This window comes from Arachis hypogaea, chromosome 4 (assembly GCF_003086295.3).
Source record: "Arachis hypogaea cultivar Tifrunner chromosome 4, arahy.Tifrunner.gnm2.J5K5, whole genome shotgun sequence".
In the NCBI taxonomy this organism is placed as follows: Eukaryota; Viridiplantae; Streptophyta; class Magnoliopsida; order Fabales; family Fabaceae; genus Arachis; species Arachis hypogaea.
In genome coordinates, this window is record NC_092039.1 from 116,590,236 (window position 1) to 116,609,450 (window position 19,215).

The 19,215-nt window shown below is 40.3% G+C and overlaps 1 non-coding gene across 1 annotated transcript; it reads left to right on the plus strand.

Annotated features, from left to right (window-relative positions):
• The first annotated feature begins 2,610 nt into the window (after nucleotides 1-2,610).
• LOC112798940 (small nucleolar RNA R71) lies at nucleotides 2,611-2,718 on the plus strand. Its single transcript, XR_003200534.1, has one exon. It is a non-coding gene; the product is annotated as a small nucleolar RNA R71 (small nucleolar RNA).
• Nucleotides 2,719-19,215: the final 16,497 nt, after the last annotated feature.

Here is a 19,215-nt window from a genome sequence, read left to right on the forward strand (position 1 = left end):
TTTGCCTTCCCTTTCCTCTTTCTAGAGGTTTCTCCGGCCTTAGATGCCATAAATGGTTATGGAAAAACTAAAAGCAATGCTTTTACCACACCAAACTTAAAATGTTTGCTCGTCCTCGAGAAAAAGAAGAAAGAAGAGAGTAGAAGAAGAAGAAATGGAGGAGATGGAGAGGGCTTTGTGTTCGGCCAAAAGGAAGAAGAAGTAGTGTTTAAGGTGTGTGAAAATGAAGGAGTGAAGGAGGGTTTATATAAGAGAGGGGGAGAGAGAGGTTCGGCCATTTGAGGGTGGGATTGGGTGGGAAAGTGGTTTGAATTTGAATGGTGAGGTAGGTGGGGTTTTATGAAGGATGGATGTGAGTGGTGAAGAGAAAAATGGGATTTGATAGGTGAGGAGTTTTTGGGGAACAGGTGTTGAGGTGATTGGTGAAGAAGAGAGAGAGTGGTAGGGTAGGTGGGGATCCTGTGGGGTCCACAGATCCTGAGGTGTCAAGGAAAAGTCATCCCTGCACCAAATGGCACTCAAAAACACGTTTTGAGCCATTTCTGGCGTTAAACGCCGGGCTGGTGCCCATTTCTGGCGTTTAACGCCAGCATCTTGCCCCTTTCTGGCGTTTAACGCCAGTCTGGTGCCCCTTTCTGGCGTTAAACGCCCAGAATGGTGCCAGACTGGGCGTTAAACGCCCAACAGCTAACCTCACTGGCGTTTAAACGCCAATGGGTGCGTCCTCCAGGGTGTGCTGTTTTTCTTCCTGTTTTTCATTCTGTTTTTGCTTTTTTCATTGATTTTGTGACTTTTTATGATCATCAACCTACAAAAGAGATAAAATAACAAAAGAAAATAATTAATTATAAAACATTGGGTTGCCTCCCAACAAGCGCTTCTTTACTGTCATTAGCTTGACAGAGGACTCTCATGGAGCCTCACAGATACTTAGAACCGTGTTGGAACCTCCCAACACCAAACTTAGAGTTTGAATGTGGGGGTTCAACACCAAACTTAGAGTTTGGTTGTGGCCTCCCAACACCAAACTTAAAGTTTGACTGTGGGGGCTCTGTTTGGCTCTGTTTTGAGAGAAGCTCTTCATGCTTCCTCTCCATGATGACAGAGGGATACCCTTGGGCCTTAAACACCAAGGATTCTTCATTCACTTGAATGATCAACTCTCCTCTATCAACATCAATCACAGCCTTTGCTGTGGCTAGGAAGGGTCTGCCAAGGATGATGGATTCATCCATGCACTTCCCAGTCTCTAGGACTATGAAATCAGTAGGGATGTAATGGTCTTCAACTTTGACCAGAACATCCTCCACAAGTCCATAGGCTTGTTTTTCTTGAGTTGTCTGTCATCTCTAGTGAGATTTTTGCAGCTTGCACCTCAAAGATCCCTAATTTCTCCATTACAGAGAGGGGCATGAGGTTTACACTTGACCCTAAGTCACACAAGGCCTTCTTGAAGGTCATGGTGCCTATGGTACAAGGTATAGAAAACTTCCCAGGATCTCGCCTCTTTTGAGGCAGTTTCTGCCTAGACAAGTCATCTAGTTCTTTGGTGAGCAAAGGGGGTTCATCCTCCCAAGTCTCATTTCCAAATAACTTGTCATTTAGCTTCATGATTGCTCCAAGGTATTTAGCAACTTGCTCCTCAGTGACATACTCATCCTCTTCAGAGGAGGAATACTCATCAGAGCTCATGAATGGCAGAAGTAAGTCCAATGGAATCTCTATGGTCTCATTTTGAGCCTTAGATTCCCATGGTTCCTCATTGGGGAACTCATTGGAGGCCAGTGGACGTCCAGTGAGGTCTTCCTCAGTGGCGTTCACTGCCTCTTCTTCCTCCCAGGATTCGGCCAAGTTGATGGCCTTGCACTCTCCTTTTGGATTTTCTTCTGTATTGCTTGGGAGAGTACTAGGTGGGAGTTCAGTAATTTTCTTGCTCAGCTGTCCCACTTGTCCTTCCAAATTCCTAATGGAGGACCTAGTTTCAGTCATGAAACTTTGAGTGGTTTTGATTAGATCAGAGACCAGGGTTGCTAAGTCAGAGGTATTCTGCTTAGAACTCTCTGTCTGTTGCTGAGAAGATGATGGAAAAGGCTTGCTATTGCTAAACCTGTTTCTTCCACCATTATTGTTATTGAAACCTTATTGAGGTCTCTCTTGATTCTTCCATGAGAAATTTAGGTGATTTCTCCATGAAGAATTATAGGTGTTTCCATAGGGTTCTCCTAGGTAATTCACCTCTTTCATTGAAGGGTTCTCAGGATCATAAGCTTCTTCTTCAGATGAAGCATCCTTAGTACTGCTTGGTGCATTTTGCATTCCAGACAGACTTTGAGAAATCATATTGACTTGTTGGGTCAATATTTTATTCTGAGCCAAAATGGCATTCAGAGTATCAATCTCAAGAACTCCTTTCTTCTGACTAGTCCCATTGTTCACAGGATTTCTTTCAGAAGTGTACATGAATTGGTTATTTGCAACCATTTCAATCAGTTCTTGAGCTTCAGTAGGCGTCTTCTTCAGATGAAGAGATCCTCCAGAAGAGCTATCCAAAGACATCTTGGACAGTTCAGAGAGACCATCATAGAAAATACCTATGATACTCCATTCAGAAAGCATGTCAGAGGGACATTTTCTGATTAATTGTTTGTATCTTTCCCAAGCTTCATAGAGGGATTCTCCTTCCTTCTGTCTGAAGGTTTGGACTTCCACTCTAAGCTTACTCAATTTTTGAGGTGGAAAGAACTTTGCCAAGAAGGCATTGACTAGCTTTTCCCAAGAGTCCAGGCTTTCTTTAGGTTGCGAGTCCAACCATGTTCTAGCCCTGTCTCTTACAGCAAAAGGGAATAGCATAAGTCTGTAGACCTCAGGGTCAACCCCATTAGTCTTAACAGTGTCACAGATTTGCAAGACCTCAGCTAAAAACTGATGAGGATCTTCCAATGGAAGTCCATGGAACTTGCAATTCTGTTGCATTAGAGAAACTAGTTGAGGCTTAAGCTCAAAGTTGTTTGCTCCAATAGCAGGGATAGAGATGCTTCTCCCATAGAAGTCGGGAGTAGGTGCAGTAAAGTCACCCAGCACCTTCCTTGCATTGTTGGCATTGTTGTTATTTTCGGCTGCCATTTGTTCTTCTTCTTTGAAGAATTCGTTCAGGTGCTCTAAAGAGAGTTGTGCTTTGGCTTCTCTTAGCTTTCTCTTCAAGGTCTTTTCAGGTTCAGGATCAGCCTCAACAAGAATGCCTTTGTCTTTGCTTCTGCTCATAAGAAAGAGAAGAGAACAAGAAAATGTGGAATCCTCTATGTCACAGTATAGAGATTCCTTGGAGTGTCAGAGGAAAAGAAGAGTAGAAGACATAGGTAGAAAATTCGAACTTATCAAAGGAAATGGAGTTCGAATTTTGCATTAAGGGATAGTGTTAGTCCATAAATAGAAGGATGTGAGAAGGAGGGAAGTGATTTTCGAAAATTAAGTAGGAAATTTGAAAACATTTTTGAAAAACATTACTTAATTTTCGAAAATGAAAAGGGAAAAGAAATCAATTGATTTTTGAAAAAGATTTTGAAATTAGAAATCAAAAAGATTTGATTCAAACTATTTTGGAAAAGATGTGGTTAAGAAGATATGATTGTTTTTTTAAAAAAAATGTGATTGAGAAGATATGATTTGAAAAACATTTTAAAAAGATTTGATTTGAAAATTAAAAACTTGACTAACAAGAAAAGATATGATTCAAACATTAAACCTTTCTCAACAGAAAAGGTAACATACTTGAAATGTTGAATCAAATCATTAATTGATAGTAAGTATCTTAAAAAATGGAAAGAAATTGGTTTTGAAAAAGATTTGATTGAAAAATTGATTTGAAAAAGATTTGATTTTGAAAAGATTTTGAAAACTTAAAAAAATTTGATTTGAAAACAAAATCTTCCCTTCTAGCCATCCTGGCGTTAAACGCCCAGAATGGTGCACATTCTGGCGTTTAACGCCCAAAATGCTACCCTTTTGGGCGTTAAACGCCCAACCAGGTACCCTGGCTGGCGTTTAAACGCCAGTCTGTCCTTCTTCACTGGGCGTTTTGAACGCCCAGCTTCTTCTGTATAATTCCTCTGTTGTATATTCTGAATCTTCAATTCTCTGTATTATTGACTTGAAAAGACACAAATTAAAATATTTTTGGATTTTTAATAATAAGGAAAATTCAAAATGCAACAAAAATCAAATAACAATGCATGCAAGACACCAAACTTAGCAGTTTGTATACTACTGACACTAATGAGAATGCATATGAGACACATAAAACACTCAAGTCAATTGAATTCAAAGATCAGAGCACGAAAATTATCAAGAATTACTTGAAAATCCTTAAGACACATGAATGAATGCATGCAATTGACACCAAACTTAAGATGAGACACTAGACTCAAACAAGAAATTTTTGGATTTTATGATTTTTTTTTTGATTTTTTTGTGTTTTTCGAAAATTAAGTGGAAAAAGATATCAAAATTCTTAATGAGAATTCCAGGAATCAGTGCAATGTTAGTCTAAGACTCCGGTCCAGGAATTAGACATGGCTTCACAGCCAGCCAAGCTTTCAAAGAAAGCTTCGGTCCAAAACACTAGACATGGCCAGAGGCCAGCCAAGCCTTAGCAGATCACTGCTCCAAGAGCAAGATTGATAGAAATCAACAAGCTCCTGTGGTGATAAGTTGAAACCTCGGTCCAATGAGATTAGACATGGCTTCTCAGCCAGCCAGATTTCAACAAATCATCATGAAACTCTAGAATTCATCTTCAAGAATTTCGAAAAAAAAAATAAATACCTAATCTAAGCAACAAGATGAACCTTCAGTTGTCCAAACTGAACAATCCCCGGCAATAACGCCAAAAACTTGGTGTTGTTGCCGGATCTTGGCACTGATGTTACCAAAAGCTTGCTCAAAAATTGAACAATCCCCGGCAACGGCGCCAAAAACTTGGTGCGCGAAATTGTGAACAATACTTTTTCACAACTCTCATAATCCCCGGTCATGAACCCCAAAACTTGGTAGTTCAGTACCATGGCATTACACAACTTCGCACAACTAACCAGCAAGTGCACTGGGTCGTCCAAGTAATAAACCTTACGCGAGTAAAGGTCGATCCCACGGAGATTGTTAGTATTGAAGCAAGCTATGGTCATCTTGTAAATCTTAGTCAGGCAAACTCAAATGTATATGGGTGATGAACGAAAATAACACAAAGGTAAAGATAGAGATACTTATGTAATTCATTGGTAGGAACTTCAGATAAGCGCATGAAGATGCCTTCCCTTCCGTCTCTCTGCTTTCCTACTGTCTTCTTCCAATCCTTCTTACTCCTTTCCATGGCAAGCTTAAGCAAGGGTTTCACCGTTGTCAGTGGCTACCTCCCATCCTCTCAGTGAAAGCAATTGCATATGCTCTGTCACAGCATAGCGGAATTCATCTGTCGGTTCTCAATCAGGCCGGAATAGAATCCAGTGATTCTTTTGCGTCTGTCACTAACGCCCCGCCCTCAGGAGTTTGAAGCACGTCACAGTCATTCAGTCATTGAATCCTACTCAGAATACCACAAACAAGGTTAGACCTTCCGGATTCTCTTGAATGCTGCCATCAGTTCTCGCCTATACCACGAAGACTCTGATCTCACGGAATGGTTGGCTCGTTTGTCAGACGAGCACTCGGTTGTCAGGCGATCAACCATGCATCGTGCAATCAGGAATCCAAGAGATATTCACTAGAGCCTTGATCGCTTGTAGAACAGAGGTGGTTGTCAGTCACATGTTCATGGGTGAGAATGATGATGAGTGTCACGGATCATCACATTCATCAAGTTGAAGAACAAGTGATATCTTAGAACAAGAACAAGCGGAATTGAATGGAAGAACAATAGTAATTGCATTAATACTCGAGGTACAGCAGAGCTCCACACCTTAATCTATGGTGTGTAGAAACTCCACCGTTGAAAATACATAAGCATAAGGTCTAGGCATGGCCGAATGGCCAGCCTCCCAGTGATCTAAGATAGCATAAAAATGAAGATAGCTACCCCTTGATGTCTAAATACAATAGTAAAAGGTCCTACTTATAGAAAACTAGTAACCTAAGGTGTACAGAGATGAGTAAATGACATAAAAATCCACTTCCGGGCCCACTTGGTGTGTGCTTGGGCTGAGCAATGAAGCTTTTTCGTGCAGAGACTCTTCTTGGAGTTAAACGCCAGCTTTTATGCCAGTTTGGGCGTTTAACTCCCATTTGGGTGCCAGTTCCGGCGTTTAACGCTGGGATTTCTAAGGGTGACTTTGTACGCCGGTTTGGGCCATCAAATCTTGGGCAAAGTATGGACTATCATATATTTCTGGAAAGCCCAGGATGTCTACTTTCCAACGCCGTTGAGAGCGCGCCAATTGGGCTTCTGTAGCTCCAGAAAATCCACTTCGAGTGCAGGGAGGTCAGAATCCAACAGCATCTGCAGTCCTTTTTAGTCTCTGAATCAGATTTTTGCTCAGGTCCCTCAATTTCAGCCAGAAAATACCTGAAATCACAGAAAAGCACACAAACTCATAGTAAAGTCCAGAAAAGTGAATTTTAACTAAAAACTAATAAAAATATACTAAAAACTAACTATATCATACCAAAAACATACTAAAAACAATGCCAAAAAGCATACAAATTATCCGCTCATCAGCTAACAAGGGTGATTTAAAAAGGTAGGCTATTTGGGATAAGTGAGCAAAAATAAATAATAGCCTCAATCATATGCATGTATATAATACATTAACTATTGGACATATAAGATGGAGCAAAATGAAGATTACAATCATAGAGAAGAAAATACACAAGAATAAAATTTTTATGGTTAAATAGTGTAACCATGTAATTAAGCTCAAATCTCACAGGTTGTGTGTTCTTTGCTTTTAACCATGTTCCAAATACAACTTCCAACAAGTTTAATAAAAAGATTTTAATTTAAATCAGTAAAATTTTTCAAAAATAGGGTCTTAAAAAGAAACTCATTACTTTAACCAAGAAATGGTAAAATATGCACAAAATCAAGAAAATATGCAATCAAACATGTAAATGCAACAATGAACTACTAAAGAAAATAAGACATTAGTGTTGGAAAGAAAATAACTAACCCACGGAGATCGGTATCGACTTCCCCATACTTAAAGATTGTACCGTCCTCGGTGCATGCTGAGATGTACAAGTGGATGGGTTGCTATACTGATGCTTTTCTCCAAAGATTGTGCAGATGGAACTTGTTTGTTGCCCATGAAAAGGTTTTCCGTTTCCCTTCCTCGGTGGCCATCTTGAAAGAAAAGGAAAAAGAAGAAAAGTAACCCAAGAATAAAGAGAAGAAAATAAATAAAGTATGGGTGGGTTAATGCCAAATAATGGGGGTCTCAATTACATGGTAGCTACAACATGCAAGTGAAAAAAAATAATAGAAGCACATGGCATACCAGTGGTGCAAAATTTGCAACAAAGGGGATGAGTGTGGGTAATGAGAGACAATATAAATTCATGTCAATACAAAAGGAACATAGGTATCATAAAAGATTGGCATTGATAGTTAAATAATGTCACCCAACAATGTAAAACAAGTCACTGAGCACCAAAATAATACCAAAAAAGATACAACAGTTGAATAAGAACATTTAACACCAATGGTAAAATAATAAATTTAGAAAAGAAAATAAAAATATACACAAAATTAAAATGCAATGAATGAAAGTATGCAGATAAATTAAGTAAAATAGAATGAAAGAGAAGAAGGATGAGAAGTTAAAGAGATGAAGTAAAAAAGAAAGAAGAAAGAAGAAAAGATAGAAGAAATTAGGATTAGAAAAGAAAAGATAAGATAAGTAAACAAAGCTATGCAGGGCTTTGGGAGTATTGCGCGTACGACGCGCACGCGTGGTCCATGCGTACACGTGGGTCGCACAAATGGGGAGATGACGCGTCGGCGTCGGTCACGCGTACGCGTGACCGAGCTTGTGCTACTCGCGCGAGGGCATCGTGGTGCTCGCACAACTCTCTGTTTGTATTGGGGTGTGTGCCAAAATAGCATATGACACATGCGCATCATTGACGCGTATGCGTGAGTGGTCAGAATTTAAAAATGGCGCACACGCGTTAGGGATGCGTCCGCGTGGGTGAATTTGTGCCTTGGGCACAGTGCCTGCACCAGGCCAGCACAACTTTCGCCTTAACACCTCTTTACGCCGATTTTCCTAGGTCACGCGTGCGCATCATTGACGTGTACGCGTGAAGTGCCAAATGTTCAAAATGACGCGCACGTGTGAGGGACGCGTGCATGTGGTGGTGCTTGTGTGATTGGCACACTTTTTTCATTGCTCCCACGCAACTTTCTGCCACTTCTCTTTTTTTTTCAATCTGAATGCAAAATGCAAAATACAGATGACTATGCAAAAATTATGAATGAACACAAATAAAAATAAGAACAAAAAGGAAAGAATATACCATGGTGGGTTGTCTCCCACCTAGCACTTTTAGTTAAAGTCCTTAAGTTGGACATTTGGTGAGCTCCTTGTCATGGTGGCTTGTGCTTGAACTCATCTTGAAACTTCCACCATTGCTTGGACTTCCAATAAGCTCTATCAATACCAAGTAAATTCCTCAAGCTTTGATGGAGTTCTTCACAAGCTTTGAGCACCCAAAATTGATCCTCATATATTCCCGGATCCCAAATCTTGTTTCTACACCCGTCTTCGAGTGGATCATCATGGTTCCATCCGGGTGGTAAGCAATCTGAATTCTCACTAAGGCATCCAAATAGCTTTCCAGACCCATTCATTCGAGCTCTACACCAATCCTTACACTTCAATTTGAAGCATGCAACCATATTGAACCTTGCAGGACAACTGATGCGGTATTTTACAACCACACTTACTAACCGGCAAGTGCACCGGGTCGTACCAAGTAATACCTTACGTGAGTAAGGGTCGATCCCACGAGGATTGATGGATCAAGCAACAATAGCGTTTGATAAGATTAGTTAGGCAAGAAAAAAGGGTTTTGAGATATTCAAAAGATTTAAATTCGAACTCAGAATATAGAAAGGGTAGACAAATAAATAAGTTGGGAATAAAATATTGAGAAAACAGTTAAGGCCTCAGAGTTATCTAATTTCCGGATTAATTTTTATTACTAATTAATTTAATCATGCAAGATTTAATTTCATGGCAAACTATATGTGACTAGACCTTAATTCCTTAGACCTTCATAGTCTCCTCTAAAATTCATTAATTGCCAATTTCTTGGTCAATTAATTCCAATTAGAGGGTGATGATCAATTTCTAGTTTATATGCCAAAAGAATCTTAATTATCCACAAATAAGGGGATTATATGTCACGTATCCCATTAAATACAAACAATTAAAAATTCAGTATAATGTGTTTTCAAGCTGTTGTTCAAGTAAAGAGCTTTTCCAAGTTTTACAAGAACTCAATTAGAACATGGATCATACTTCCGTTCCACCCAATGTTCATAGAATAAAGAACGAAAACAATTATTGAAATATAAATCAAGACATGAATTAAATTAAAAAGATCAAATGAATCAATCCATGAAAATAGACAGAGCTCCTAACCTTAACAATGGAGAATTAGTTGCTCATGGTTCAGAGTAGAAAATAAGGATTGTGGTAAAATTGTATCGTGTCTAAATGTACAGAGTTCCTATTTATAACTAATCCTAATAAATCTAATTTATCTAAAATTAATAATAATATCTTTTCCTAAAAGATAAGATTTGAATTTAAATTCGAATTAATTAACAGATCTTCAGTCGATGTGTGGGGACCACTTGAATTGTCCATTCTGCAGCTTCTAATCTGTGCTTTCTGGGCTGAAAACTGGGTCAAAATGCGGCCAAAAGTCCATGCCAGCGATTTCTGTAAAATCTGTAGATCGCGCACGTGACGCGACCGCGCCGTCCATGCGTTCGCGTCATCCAGCGTTTTTCCTTGCCACGCGTGCGATTCGCCTACGCGTTCGCGTCACTTGTGCAGATTCCAATCCACGCGAACGCGTCAGGCACGCGTTCGCGTCGCTGTGATTTTCTTAATTTCGCGCGAACGCGTGAGTCATGCGTCCGCGTCGCTTCTCGCTGGTCATCTCCTTAGTTTCTTCTCTTTCTCTACAGAAACTTCATCCAATCCATCTGAATGCTACCTAAAATAAATAAATTTGCACAAAACTCAAAATAGCATCCATAGTGGCTAAAATATGATTAATTCTTAATTAAACTCAGCAATTTAAGTGCAAATTCACTAGGAAAAGATAGACACAATGCTCACGCATCAACAACTCTTCCCACTGACCATCTCCCTCTTACTCTTAAAGCCACAAAGAGCTCTAAGTTGACCATCCGTTTCTATTAGCCTATATTCAAGTGGGAAAATAAAGGTTAAGGATAAGAATTTTACCCACTTGAATATTGTGTTGGACAGTAATGGCCTTGGGAGAGGTGTTTCTAATGAACTTGCAAGCTCCACTCCCTTGTGCTCTTCTTTGACAACTTCCATCTCTTTGCAAGCTTCTTTAATATCAACCTCTTCCTCTTGGGAGCTCTCTTCTACTTCAATCTCTTCTTCATTGCCCACCAAGGGCATGGGAGGTTGTGCTTCTTCTTCTTTAATCTCCATCTCTTGATCAATGATGAGCGGATATTTTATACGCTTTTTGGGAGTAATTTCATGTAGATTTTAGAATGTTTTAATTAGTTTTTAGTTAAATATTATTAGTTTTAGGCAAAAATCATATTTCTGGACTTTGCTATGAGTTTGTGTGTTTTTCTGTGATTTCAGGTATTTTCTGGCTGAAATTGAGGGAGCTGAGCAAAAATCTGAGTTAGGCTGAAAAAGGACTGCTGATGCTGTTGGATCCTGACCTCCCTGCACTCGGAATGGATTTTCTGGAGCTACAGAAGTCCAATTGGCGCGCTCTCAATGGCGTTGGAAAGTAGACATCCAGGGCTTTCCAGCAATATATAATAGTCTATACTTTGCGCGAAGATAAACGACGTAACTTGGCGTTGAACGCCAAGTACATGCTGTTGTCTGGAGTTAAACGCCAGAAACACGTCATGATCCGGAGTTGAACGCCCAAAACACGTCATAACTTGGAGTTCAACTCCAAGAAAGGCCTCAACTCGTGGATAGCTTTAGTCTCAGCCCTAGCACACACCAAGTGGGCCCCAGAAGTGGATTTCTGCACCAATTATCTTAGTTTACTGGTGCGCGAAATTGTGAACTATACTTTTTCACAACTCTCATAATCCCCGATCATGAACCCCAAAAACTTGGTAGTTCAGTACCATGGCATTACACAACTTCGCACAACTAACCAGCAAGTGCACTGGGTCGTCCAAGTAATAAACCTTACGCGAGTAAGGGTCGATCCCACGGAGATTGTTAGTATTGAAGCAAGCTATGGTCATCTTGTAAATCTTAGTCAGGCAAACTCAAATGTATATGGGTGATGAACGAAAATAACACAAAGGTAAAGATAGAGATACTTATGTAATTCATTGGTAGGAACTTCAGATAAGCGCATGAAGATGCCTTCCCTTCCGTCTCTCTGCTTTCCTACTGTCTTCTTCCAATCCTTCTTACTTCTTTCCATGGCAAGCTTAAGCAAGGGTTTCACCGTTGTCAGTGGCTACCTTCCATCCTCTCAGTGAAAGCGATTGCATATGCTCTGTCACAGCATAGCGGAATTCATCTGTCGGTTCTCAATCAGGCCGGAATAGAATCCAGTGATTCTTTTGCGTCTGTCACTAACGCCCCGCCCTCAGGAGTTTGAAGCACGTCACAGTCATTCAGTCATTGAATCCTACTCAGAATACCACAAACAAGGTTAGACCTTCCGGATTCTCTTGAATGCTGCCATCAGTTCTCGCCTATACCACGAAGACTCTGATCTCACGGAATGGTTGGCTCGTTTGTCAGACGAGCACTCGGTTGTCAGGCGATCAACCATGCATCGTGCAATCAGGAATCCAAGAGATATTCACTAGAGCCTTGATCGCTTGTAGAACAGAGGTGGTTGTCAGTCACATGTTCATGGGTGAGAATGATGATGAGTGTCACGGATCATCACATTCATCAAGTTGAAGAACAAGTGATATCTTAGAACAAGAACAAGCGGAATTGAATGGAAGAACAATAGTAATTGCATTAATACTCGAGGTACAGCAGAGCTCCACACCTTAATCTATGGTGTGTAGAAACTCTACCGTTGAAAATACATAAGCATAAGGTCTAGGCATGGCCGAATGGCCAGCCTCCCAGTGATCTAAGATAGCATAAAAATGAAGATAGCTACCCCTTGATGTCTCAATACAATAGTAAAAGGTCCTACTTATAGAAAACTAGTAGCCTAAGGTTTACAGAAATGAGTAAATGACATAAAAATCCACTTCTGGGCCCACTTGGTGTGTGCTTGGGCTGAGCAATGAAGCATTTTCGTGCAGAGACTCCTCTTGGAGTTAAACGCCAGCTTTAGTGCCAGTTTGGGCGTTTAACTCCCATTTGGGTGCCAGTTCCGGCGTTTAACGCTGGATTTCTGAGGGTGACTTTGTACGCCGGTTTGGGCCATCAAATCTTGGGCAAAGTATGGACTATCATATATTTCTGGAAAGCCCAGGATGTCGACTTTCCAACGCCGTTGAGAGCGCGCCAATTGGGCTTCTTTAGCTCCAGAAAATCCACTTCGAGTGCAGGGAGGTCAGAATCCAACAGCATCTGCAGTCCTTTTTAGTCTCTGAATCAGATTTTTGCTCAGGTCCCTCAATTTCAGCCAAAAAATACCTGAAATCACAGAAAAACACAAAAACTCATAGTAAAGTCCAGAAAAGTGAATTTTAACTAAAAACTAATAAAAATATACTAAAAACTAACTATATCATACCAAAAACATACTAAAAACAATGCCAAAAAGCATACAAATTATCCGCTCATCACAACACCAAACTTAAATTGTTGCTTGTCCTCAAGCAACTGAAAATCAAATAAGATAAAAAGAAGAGAATATGCAATGAATCTCAAAAACATCTGTGAAGATCAGTATTAATTAGATGAGCGGGGCTTTTAGCTTTTTGCCTATGAATAGTTTTGGCATCTCACTCTATCCTTTGAAATTCAGAATGGTTGGCTTCTTTAGGAACTTAGAATCCAGATAGTGTTAATGATTCTCCTAGTAAAGTATGATGATTCTTGAACAAAGCTTACTTATTGAGTCTTGGCTGTGGCCCAAAGCACTCTGTCTTCCAGTATTACCACCGGATACATACATGCCACAGACACATAATTGGGTGAACCTTTTCAGATTGTGACTCAGCTTTGCTAAAGTCCCCAATTAGAGGTGTCCAGGGTTCTTAAGCACACTCTTATTTGCCTTGGATCACAACTCTTATTTCTCTATAATTTTTTTTTCGTTTTCTTTTCTTTCTTTTTTTTTTCGAAATTTTTTTTTTTTTGAATAGAAATGCTTTTTTTTTCTTGCTTCAAGAATCATTTTAATGATTTTTCAGATCCTCAGTAACATGTCTCCTTTTTCATCATTCTTTCAAGAGCCAACATTCATAAACCACAAATTCAAGATACATATGCACTGTTTAAGCATACATTCAGAGAACAAAAATATTGCCACCACATCAAAATAATTAAACTGTTATAAAATTCAAAATTCATGTAATTCTTTTTCTTTTTCAATTAAGCACATTTTTATTTAAGAAAGGTGATGGATTCATAGGACATTCATAACTTTAAGGCATAGACACTAAGACACTAATGATCACAAGACACAAACATAGATAAACATAAGCACTAAAATTCGAAAAACAGAAGAATAAAGAACAAGGAAATCAAAGAACGGGTCCACCTTAGTGATGGCGGCTCTTTCTTGCTCTTGAAGATCCTATGGAGTGCTTGAGCTCCTCAATGTCTCTTCCTTGTCTTTGTTGCTCCTCCCTCATGATTCTTTGATCTTCTCTAATCTCATGAAGGATGATGGAGTGTTCTTGATGCTCCACCCTTAGTTGTCCCATGTTGGAACTCAACTCTCCTAGGGAGGTGTTTAATTGCTCCCAATAGTTTTGTGGAGGAAAGTGCATCCCTTGAGGAATCTCAGGGATCTCATGATGAGTGGGATCTCTTGTGTGCTCCATCCTTTTCTTAGTGATGGGCTTGTCCTCCTCAATGGGGGTGTCTCCCTCTATGTCAATTCCAACTGAATAACAGAGGTGACAAATGAGATGAGGAAAGGCTAACCTTGCCAAGGTAGAGGACTTGTCTGCCACCTTATAGAGTTCTTGGGCTATAACCTCATGAACCTCTATTTCTTCTCCAATCATGATACTATGGATCATGATAGCCCGGTCTATGGTAACTTCGGACCGGTTGCCAGTGGGAATGATTGAGCGTTGTATGAACTCTAACCATCCTCTAGCCACGGGCTTGAGGTCATGCCTTCTTAGTTGAACCGGCTTTCCTCTTGAATCTCTCTTCCATTGGGCGCCCTCTTCACATATGACTGTGAGGACTTGGTCCAACCTTTGATCAAAGTTGACCCTTCTAGTGTAAGGATGTTCATCTCCTTGCATCATAGGCAAGTTGAACGCCACCCTCACACTCTCCGGACTAAAATCCAAGTATTTCCCCCGAACCATAGTAAGATAATTCTTGGGATTCGGGTTCACACTTTGGTCATGGTTCTTGGTGATCCATGCATTGGCATAGAACTCTTGAACCATCAAGATTCCGACTTGTTGAATGGGGTTGGTGAGAACTTCCCAACCTCTTCTTCGGATCTCATGTCGGATCTCCGGATATTCACCCTTTTTGAGTGAAAAAGGGACCTCGGGGATCACCTTCTTCAAGGCCACAACTTCATAGAAATGGTCTTGATGCACCCTTGAGATGAATCTCTCCATCTCCCATGACTCGGAGGTGGAAGCTTTTGCCTTCCCTTTCCTCTTTCTAGAGGTTTCTCCGGCCTTAGATGCCATAAATGGTTATGGAAAAACTAAAAGCAATGCTTTTACCACACCAAACTTAAAATGTTTGCTCGTCCTCGAGCAAAAGAAGAAAGAAGAGAGTAGAAGAAGAAGAAATGGAGGAGATGGAGAGGGCTTTGTGTTCGGCCAAAAGGAAGAAGAAGTAGTGTTTAAGGTGTGAGAAAATGAAGGAGTGAAGGAGGGTTTATATAGGAGAGGGGGAGAGAGATGTTCGGCCATTAGAGGGTGGGTTTGGGTGGGAAAGTGGTTTGAATTTGAATGGTGGGGTAGGTGGAGTTTTATGAAGGATGGATGTGAGTGGTGAAGAGAAAGATGGGATTTGATAGGTGAGGGGTTTTTGGGGAAGAGGTGTGGAGGTGATTGGTGAAGAAGAGAGAGAGTGGTAGGGTAGGTGGGGATCCTGTGGGGTCCACAGATCCTGAGGTGTCAAGGAAAAGTCATCCCTGCACCAAATGGCACTCAAAAACACGTTTTGAGCCATTTCTGGCGTTAAACGCCGGGCTGGTGCCCATTTCTGGCGTTTAACGCCAGCATCTTGCCCCTTTCTGGCGTTTAACGCCAGTCTGGTGCCCCTTTCTGGCGTTAAACGCCCAGAATGGTGCCAGACTGGGCGTTAAACGCCCACCAGCTAACCTCACTAGCGTTTAAACGCCAGTGGGTGCGTCCTCCAGGGTGTGCTGTTTTTCTTCCTGTTTTTCATTCTGTTTTTGCTTTTTTCATTCTTTTTGTGACTTCTTATGATCATCAACCTACAAAAAAGATAAAATAACAAAAGAAAATAGTTAATCATAAAACATTGGGTTGCCTCCCAACAAGCGCTTCTTTAATGTCATTAGCTTGACAGAGGACTCTCATGGAGCCTCAGAAATACTTAGAACCGTGTTGGAACCTCCCAACACCAAACTTAGAGTTTGAATGTGGGGGTTCAACACCAAACTTAGAGTTTGGTTGTGGCCTCCTAACACCAAACTTAGAGTTTGACTGTGGGGGCTCAGTTTGGCTCTGTTTTGAGAGAAGCTCTTCATGCTTCCTCTCCATGATGACAGAGGGATATCCTTGGGCCATAAACACCAAGGATTCTTCATTCACTTGAATGATCAACTCTCCTCTATCAACATCAATCACAGCCTTTGCTGTGGCTAGGAAGGGTCTGCCAAGGATGATTGATTCATCCATGCACTTCCCAATCTCTAGGACTATGAAATCAGTAGGGATGTAATGGTCTTCAACTTTTACCAGAACATCCTCTACAAGTCCATAGGCTTGTTTTCGTGAATTGTCTGCCATCTCTAGTGAGATTTTTGCAGCTTGCACCTCAAAGATCCCTAGCTTCTCCATTACAGAGAGGGGCATAAGGTTTACACTTGACCCTAAGTCACACAAGGCCTTCTTGAAGGTCATGGTGCCTATGGTACAAGGTATAGAAAACTTCCCAGGATCCTGCCTCTTTTGAGGCAGTTTCTGCCTAGACAAGTCATCCAGTTCTTTGGTGAGCAAAGGGGGTTCATCCTCCCAAGTCTCATTTCCAAATAACTTGTCATTTAGCTTCATGATTGCTCCAAGGTATTTAGCAACTTGCTCCTCAGTGACATACTCATCCTCTTCAGAGGAGGAATACTCATCAGAGCTCATGAATGGCAGAAGTAAGTCCAATGGAATCTCTATGGTCTCATTTTGAGCCTTAGATTCCCATGGTTCCTCATTGGGGAACTCATTGGAGGCCAGTGGACGTCCAGTGAGGTTTCCCTCAGTGGCGTTCACTGCCTCTTCTTCCTCCTAGGATTCGGCCAAGTTGATGGCCTTGCACTCTCCTTTTGGATTTTCTTCTGTATTGCTTGGGAGAGTACTAGGTGGGAGTTCAGTAATTTTCTTGCTCAGCTATCCCACTTGTCCTTCCAAATTTCTGATGGAGGACCTTGTTTCAGTCATGAAACTTTGAGTGGTTTTGATTAGATCAGAGACCATTGTTGCTAAGTCAGAGGTATTCTGCTTAGAACTCTCTGTCTGTTGCTGAGAAGATGATGGAAAAGGCTTGGTATTGCTAAACCTGTTTCTTCCACCATTATTGTTATTGAAACCTTGTTGAGGTCTCTCTTGATTCTTCCATGAGAAATTTGGGTGATTTCTCCATGAAGAATTATAGGTGTTTCCATAGGGTTCTCCTAGGTAATTCACCTCTTTCATTGAAGGGTTCTCAGGATCATAAGCTTCTTCTTCAGATGAAGCATCTTTAGTACTGCTTGGTGCATTTTGCATTCCAGACAGACTTTGAGAAATCATATTGACTTGTTGAGTCAATATTTTGTTCTGAGCCAAAATGGCATTCAGAGTGTCAATCTCAAGAACTCCTTTCTTCTGACTAGTCCCATTGTTCACAGGATTTCTTTCAGAAGTGTACATGAATTGGTTATTTGCAACCATTTCAATCAGTTCTTGAGCCTCAGTAGGCGTCTTCTTCAAATGAAGAGAGCCTCCAGAAGAGCTATCCAAAGACATCTTGGACAGTTCAGAGAGACCATCATAGAAAATACCTATGATGCTCCATTCAGAAAGCATGTCAGAGGGACACTTTCTGATTAATTGTTTGTATCTTTCCCAAGCTTCATAGAGGGATTCTCCTTCCTTCTGTCTGAAGGTTTGGACTTCCACTCTAAGCTTACTCAATTTTTGAGGTGGAAAGAACTTTGCCAAGAAGGCATTGACTAGCTTTTCCCAAGAGTCCAGGCTTTCTTTAGGTTGAGAGTCCAACCATGTTCTAGCTCTGTCTCTTACAGCAAAAGGGAATAGCATCAGTCTGTAGACCTCAGGGTCAACCCCATTAGTCTTGACTGTGTCACAGATTTGCAAGAACTCAGCTAAAAACTGATGAGGATCTTCCAATGGAAGTCCATGGAACTTGCAATTCTGTTGCATTAGAGAAACTAATTGAGGCTTAAGCTCAAAGTTGTTTGCTCCAATGGCAGGGATAGAGATGCTTCTCCCATAGAAGTCGGGAGTAGGTGCAGTAAAGTCACCCAGCACCTTCCTTGCATTGTTGGCATTGTTGTTGTTTTCGGCTGCCATGAGTTCTTCTTCCTTGAAGAATTCGTTCAGGTGCTCTAAAGAGAGTTGTGCTTTGGCTTCTCTTAGCTTTCTCTTCAAGGTCCTTTCAGGTTCAGGATCAGCCTCAACAAGAATGCCTTTGTCTTTGCTCCTGCTCATAAGAAAGAGAAGAGAACAAGAAAATGTGGAATCCTCTATGTCACAGTATAGAGATTCCTTGAAGTGTCAGAGGAAAAGAAGAGTAGAAGACAGAAGTAGAAAATTCGAACTTATCAAAGGAAATGGAGTTCGAATTTTGCATTAAGGGATAGTGTTAGTCCATAAATAGAAGGATGTGAGAAGGAGGGAAGTGATTTTCGAAAATTAAGTAGGAAATTTGAAAACATTTTTGAAAAACATTACTTAATTTTCGAAAATGAAAAGGGAAAAGAAATCAAGTGATTTTTGAAAAAGATTTTGAAATAAGAAATCAAAGGGATTTGATTGAAAACTAATTTGAAAAAGATGTGGTTAAGAAGATATGATTAGTTTAAAAAAATGTGATTGAGAAGATATGATTTGAAAAACATTTTAAAAAGATTTGATTTGAAAATTAAAAACTTGACTAACAAGAAAAGATATGATTCAAACATTAAACCTTTCTCAACAGAAAAGGTAACATACTTGAAATGTTGAATCAAATCATTAATTGATAGTAAGTATCTTAAAAAATGGAAAGAAATTGGTTTTGAAAAAGATTTGATTGGAAAATTGATTTGAAAAAGATTTGATTTTGAAAAGATTTTGAAAACTTAAAAAAATTTGATTTGAAAACAAAATCTTCCCTTCTAGCCATCCTGGCGTTAAACGCCCATAATGGTGCACATTCTGGCGTTTAACGCCTAAAATGCTACCCTTTTGGGCGTTAAACGCCCAACCAGGTACCCTGGCTGGCGTTTAAACGCCAGTCTGTCCTTCTTCACTGGGCGTTTTGAACGCCCAGCTTTTTCTGTGCAATTCCTCTGTTTTTTTTTTTCTGTATTATTGATTGAAGAACTATATTTTTGACTGAAATCTATTGCTAATCAGAATCAAATATAACATATTCAAGCAAGACAAATCTTGCATTT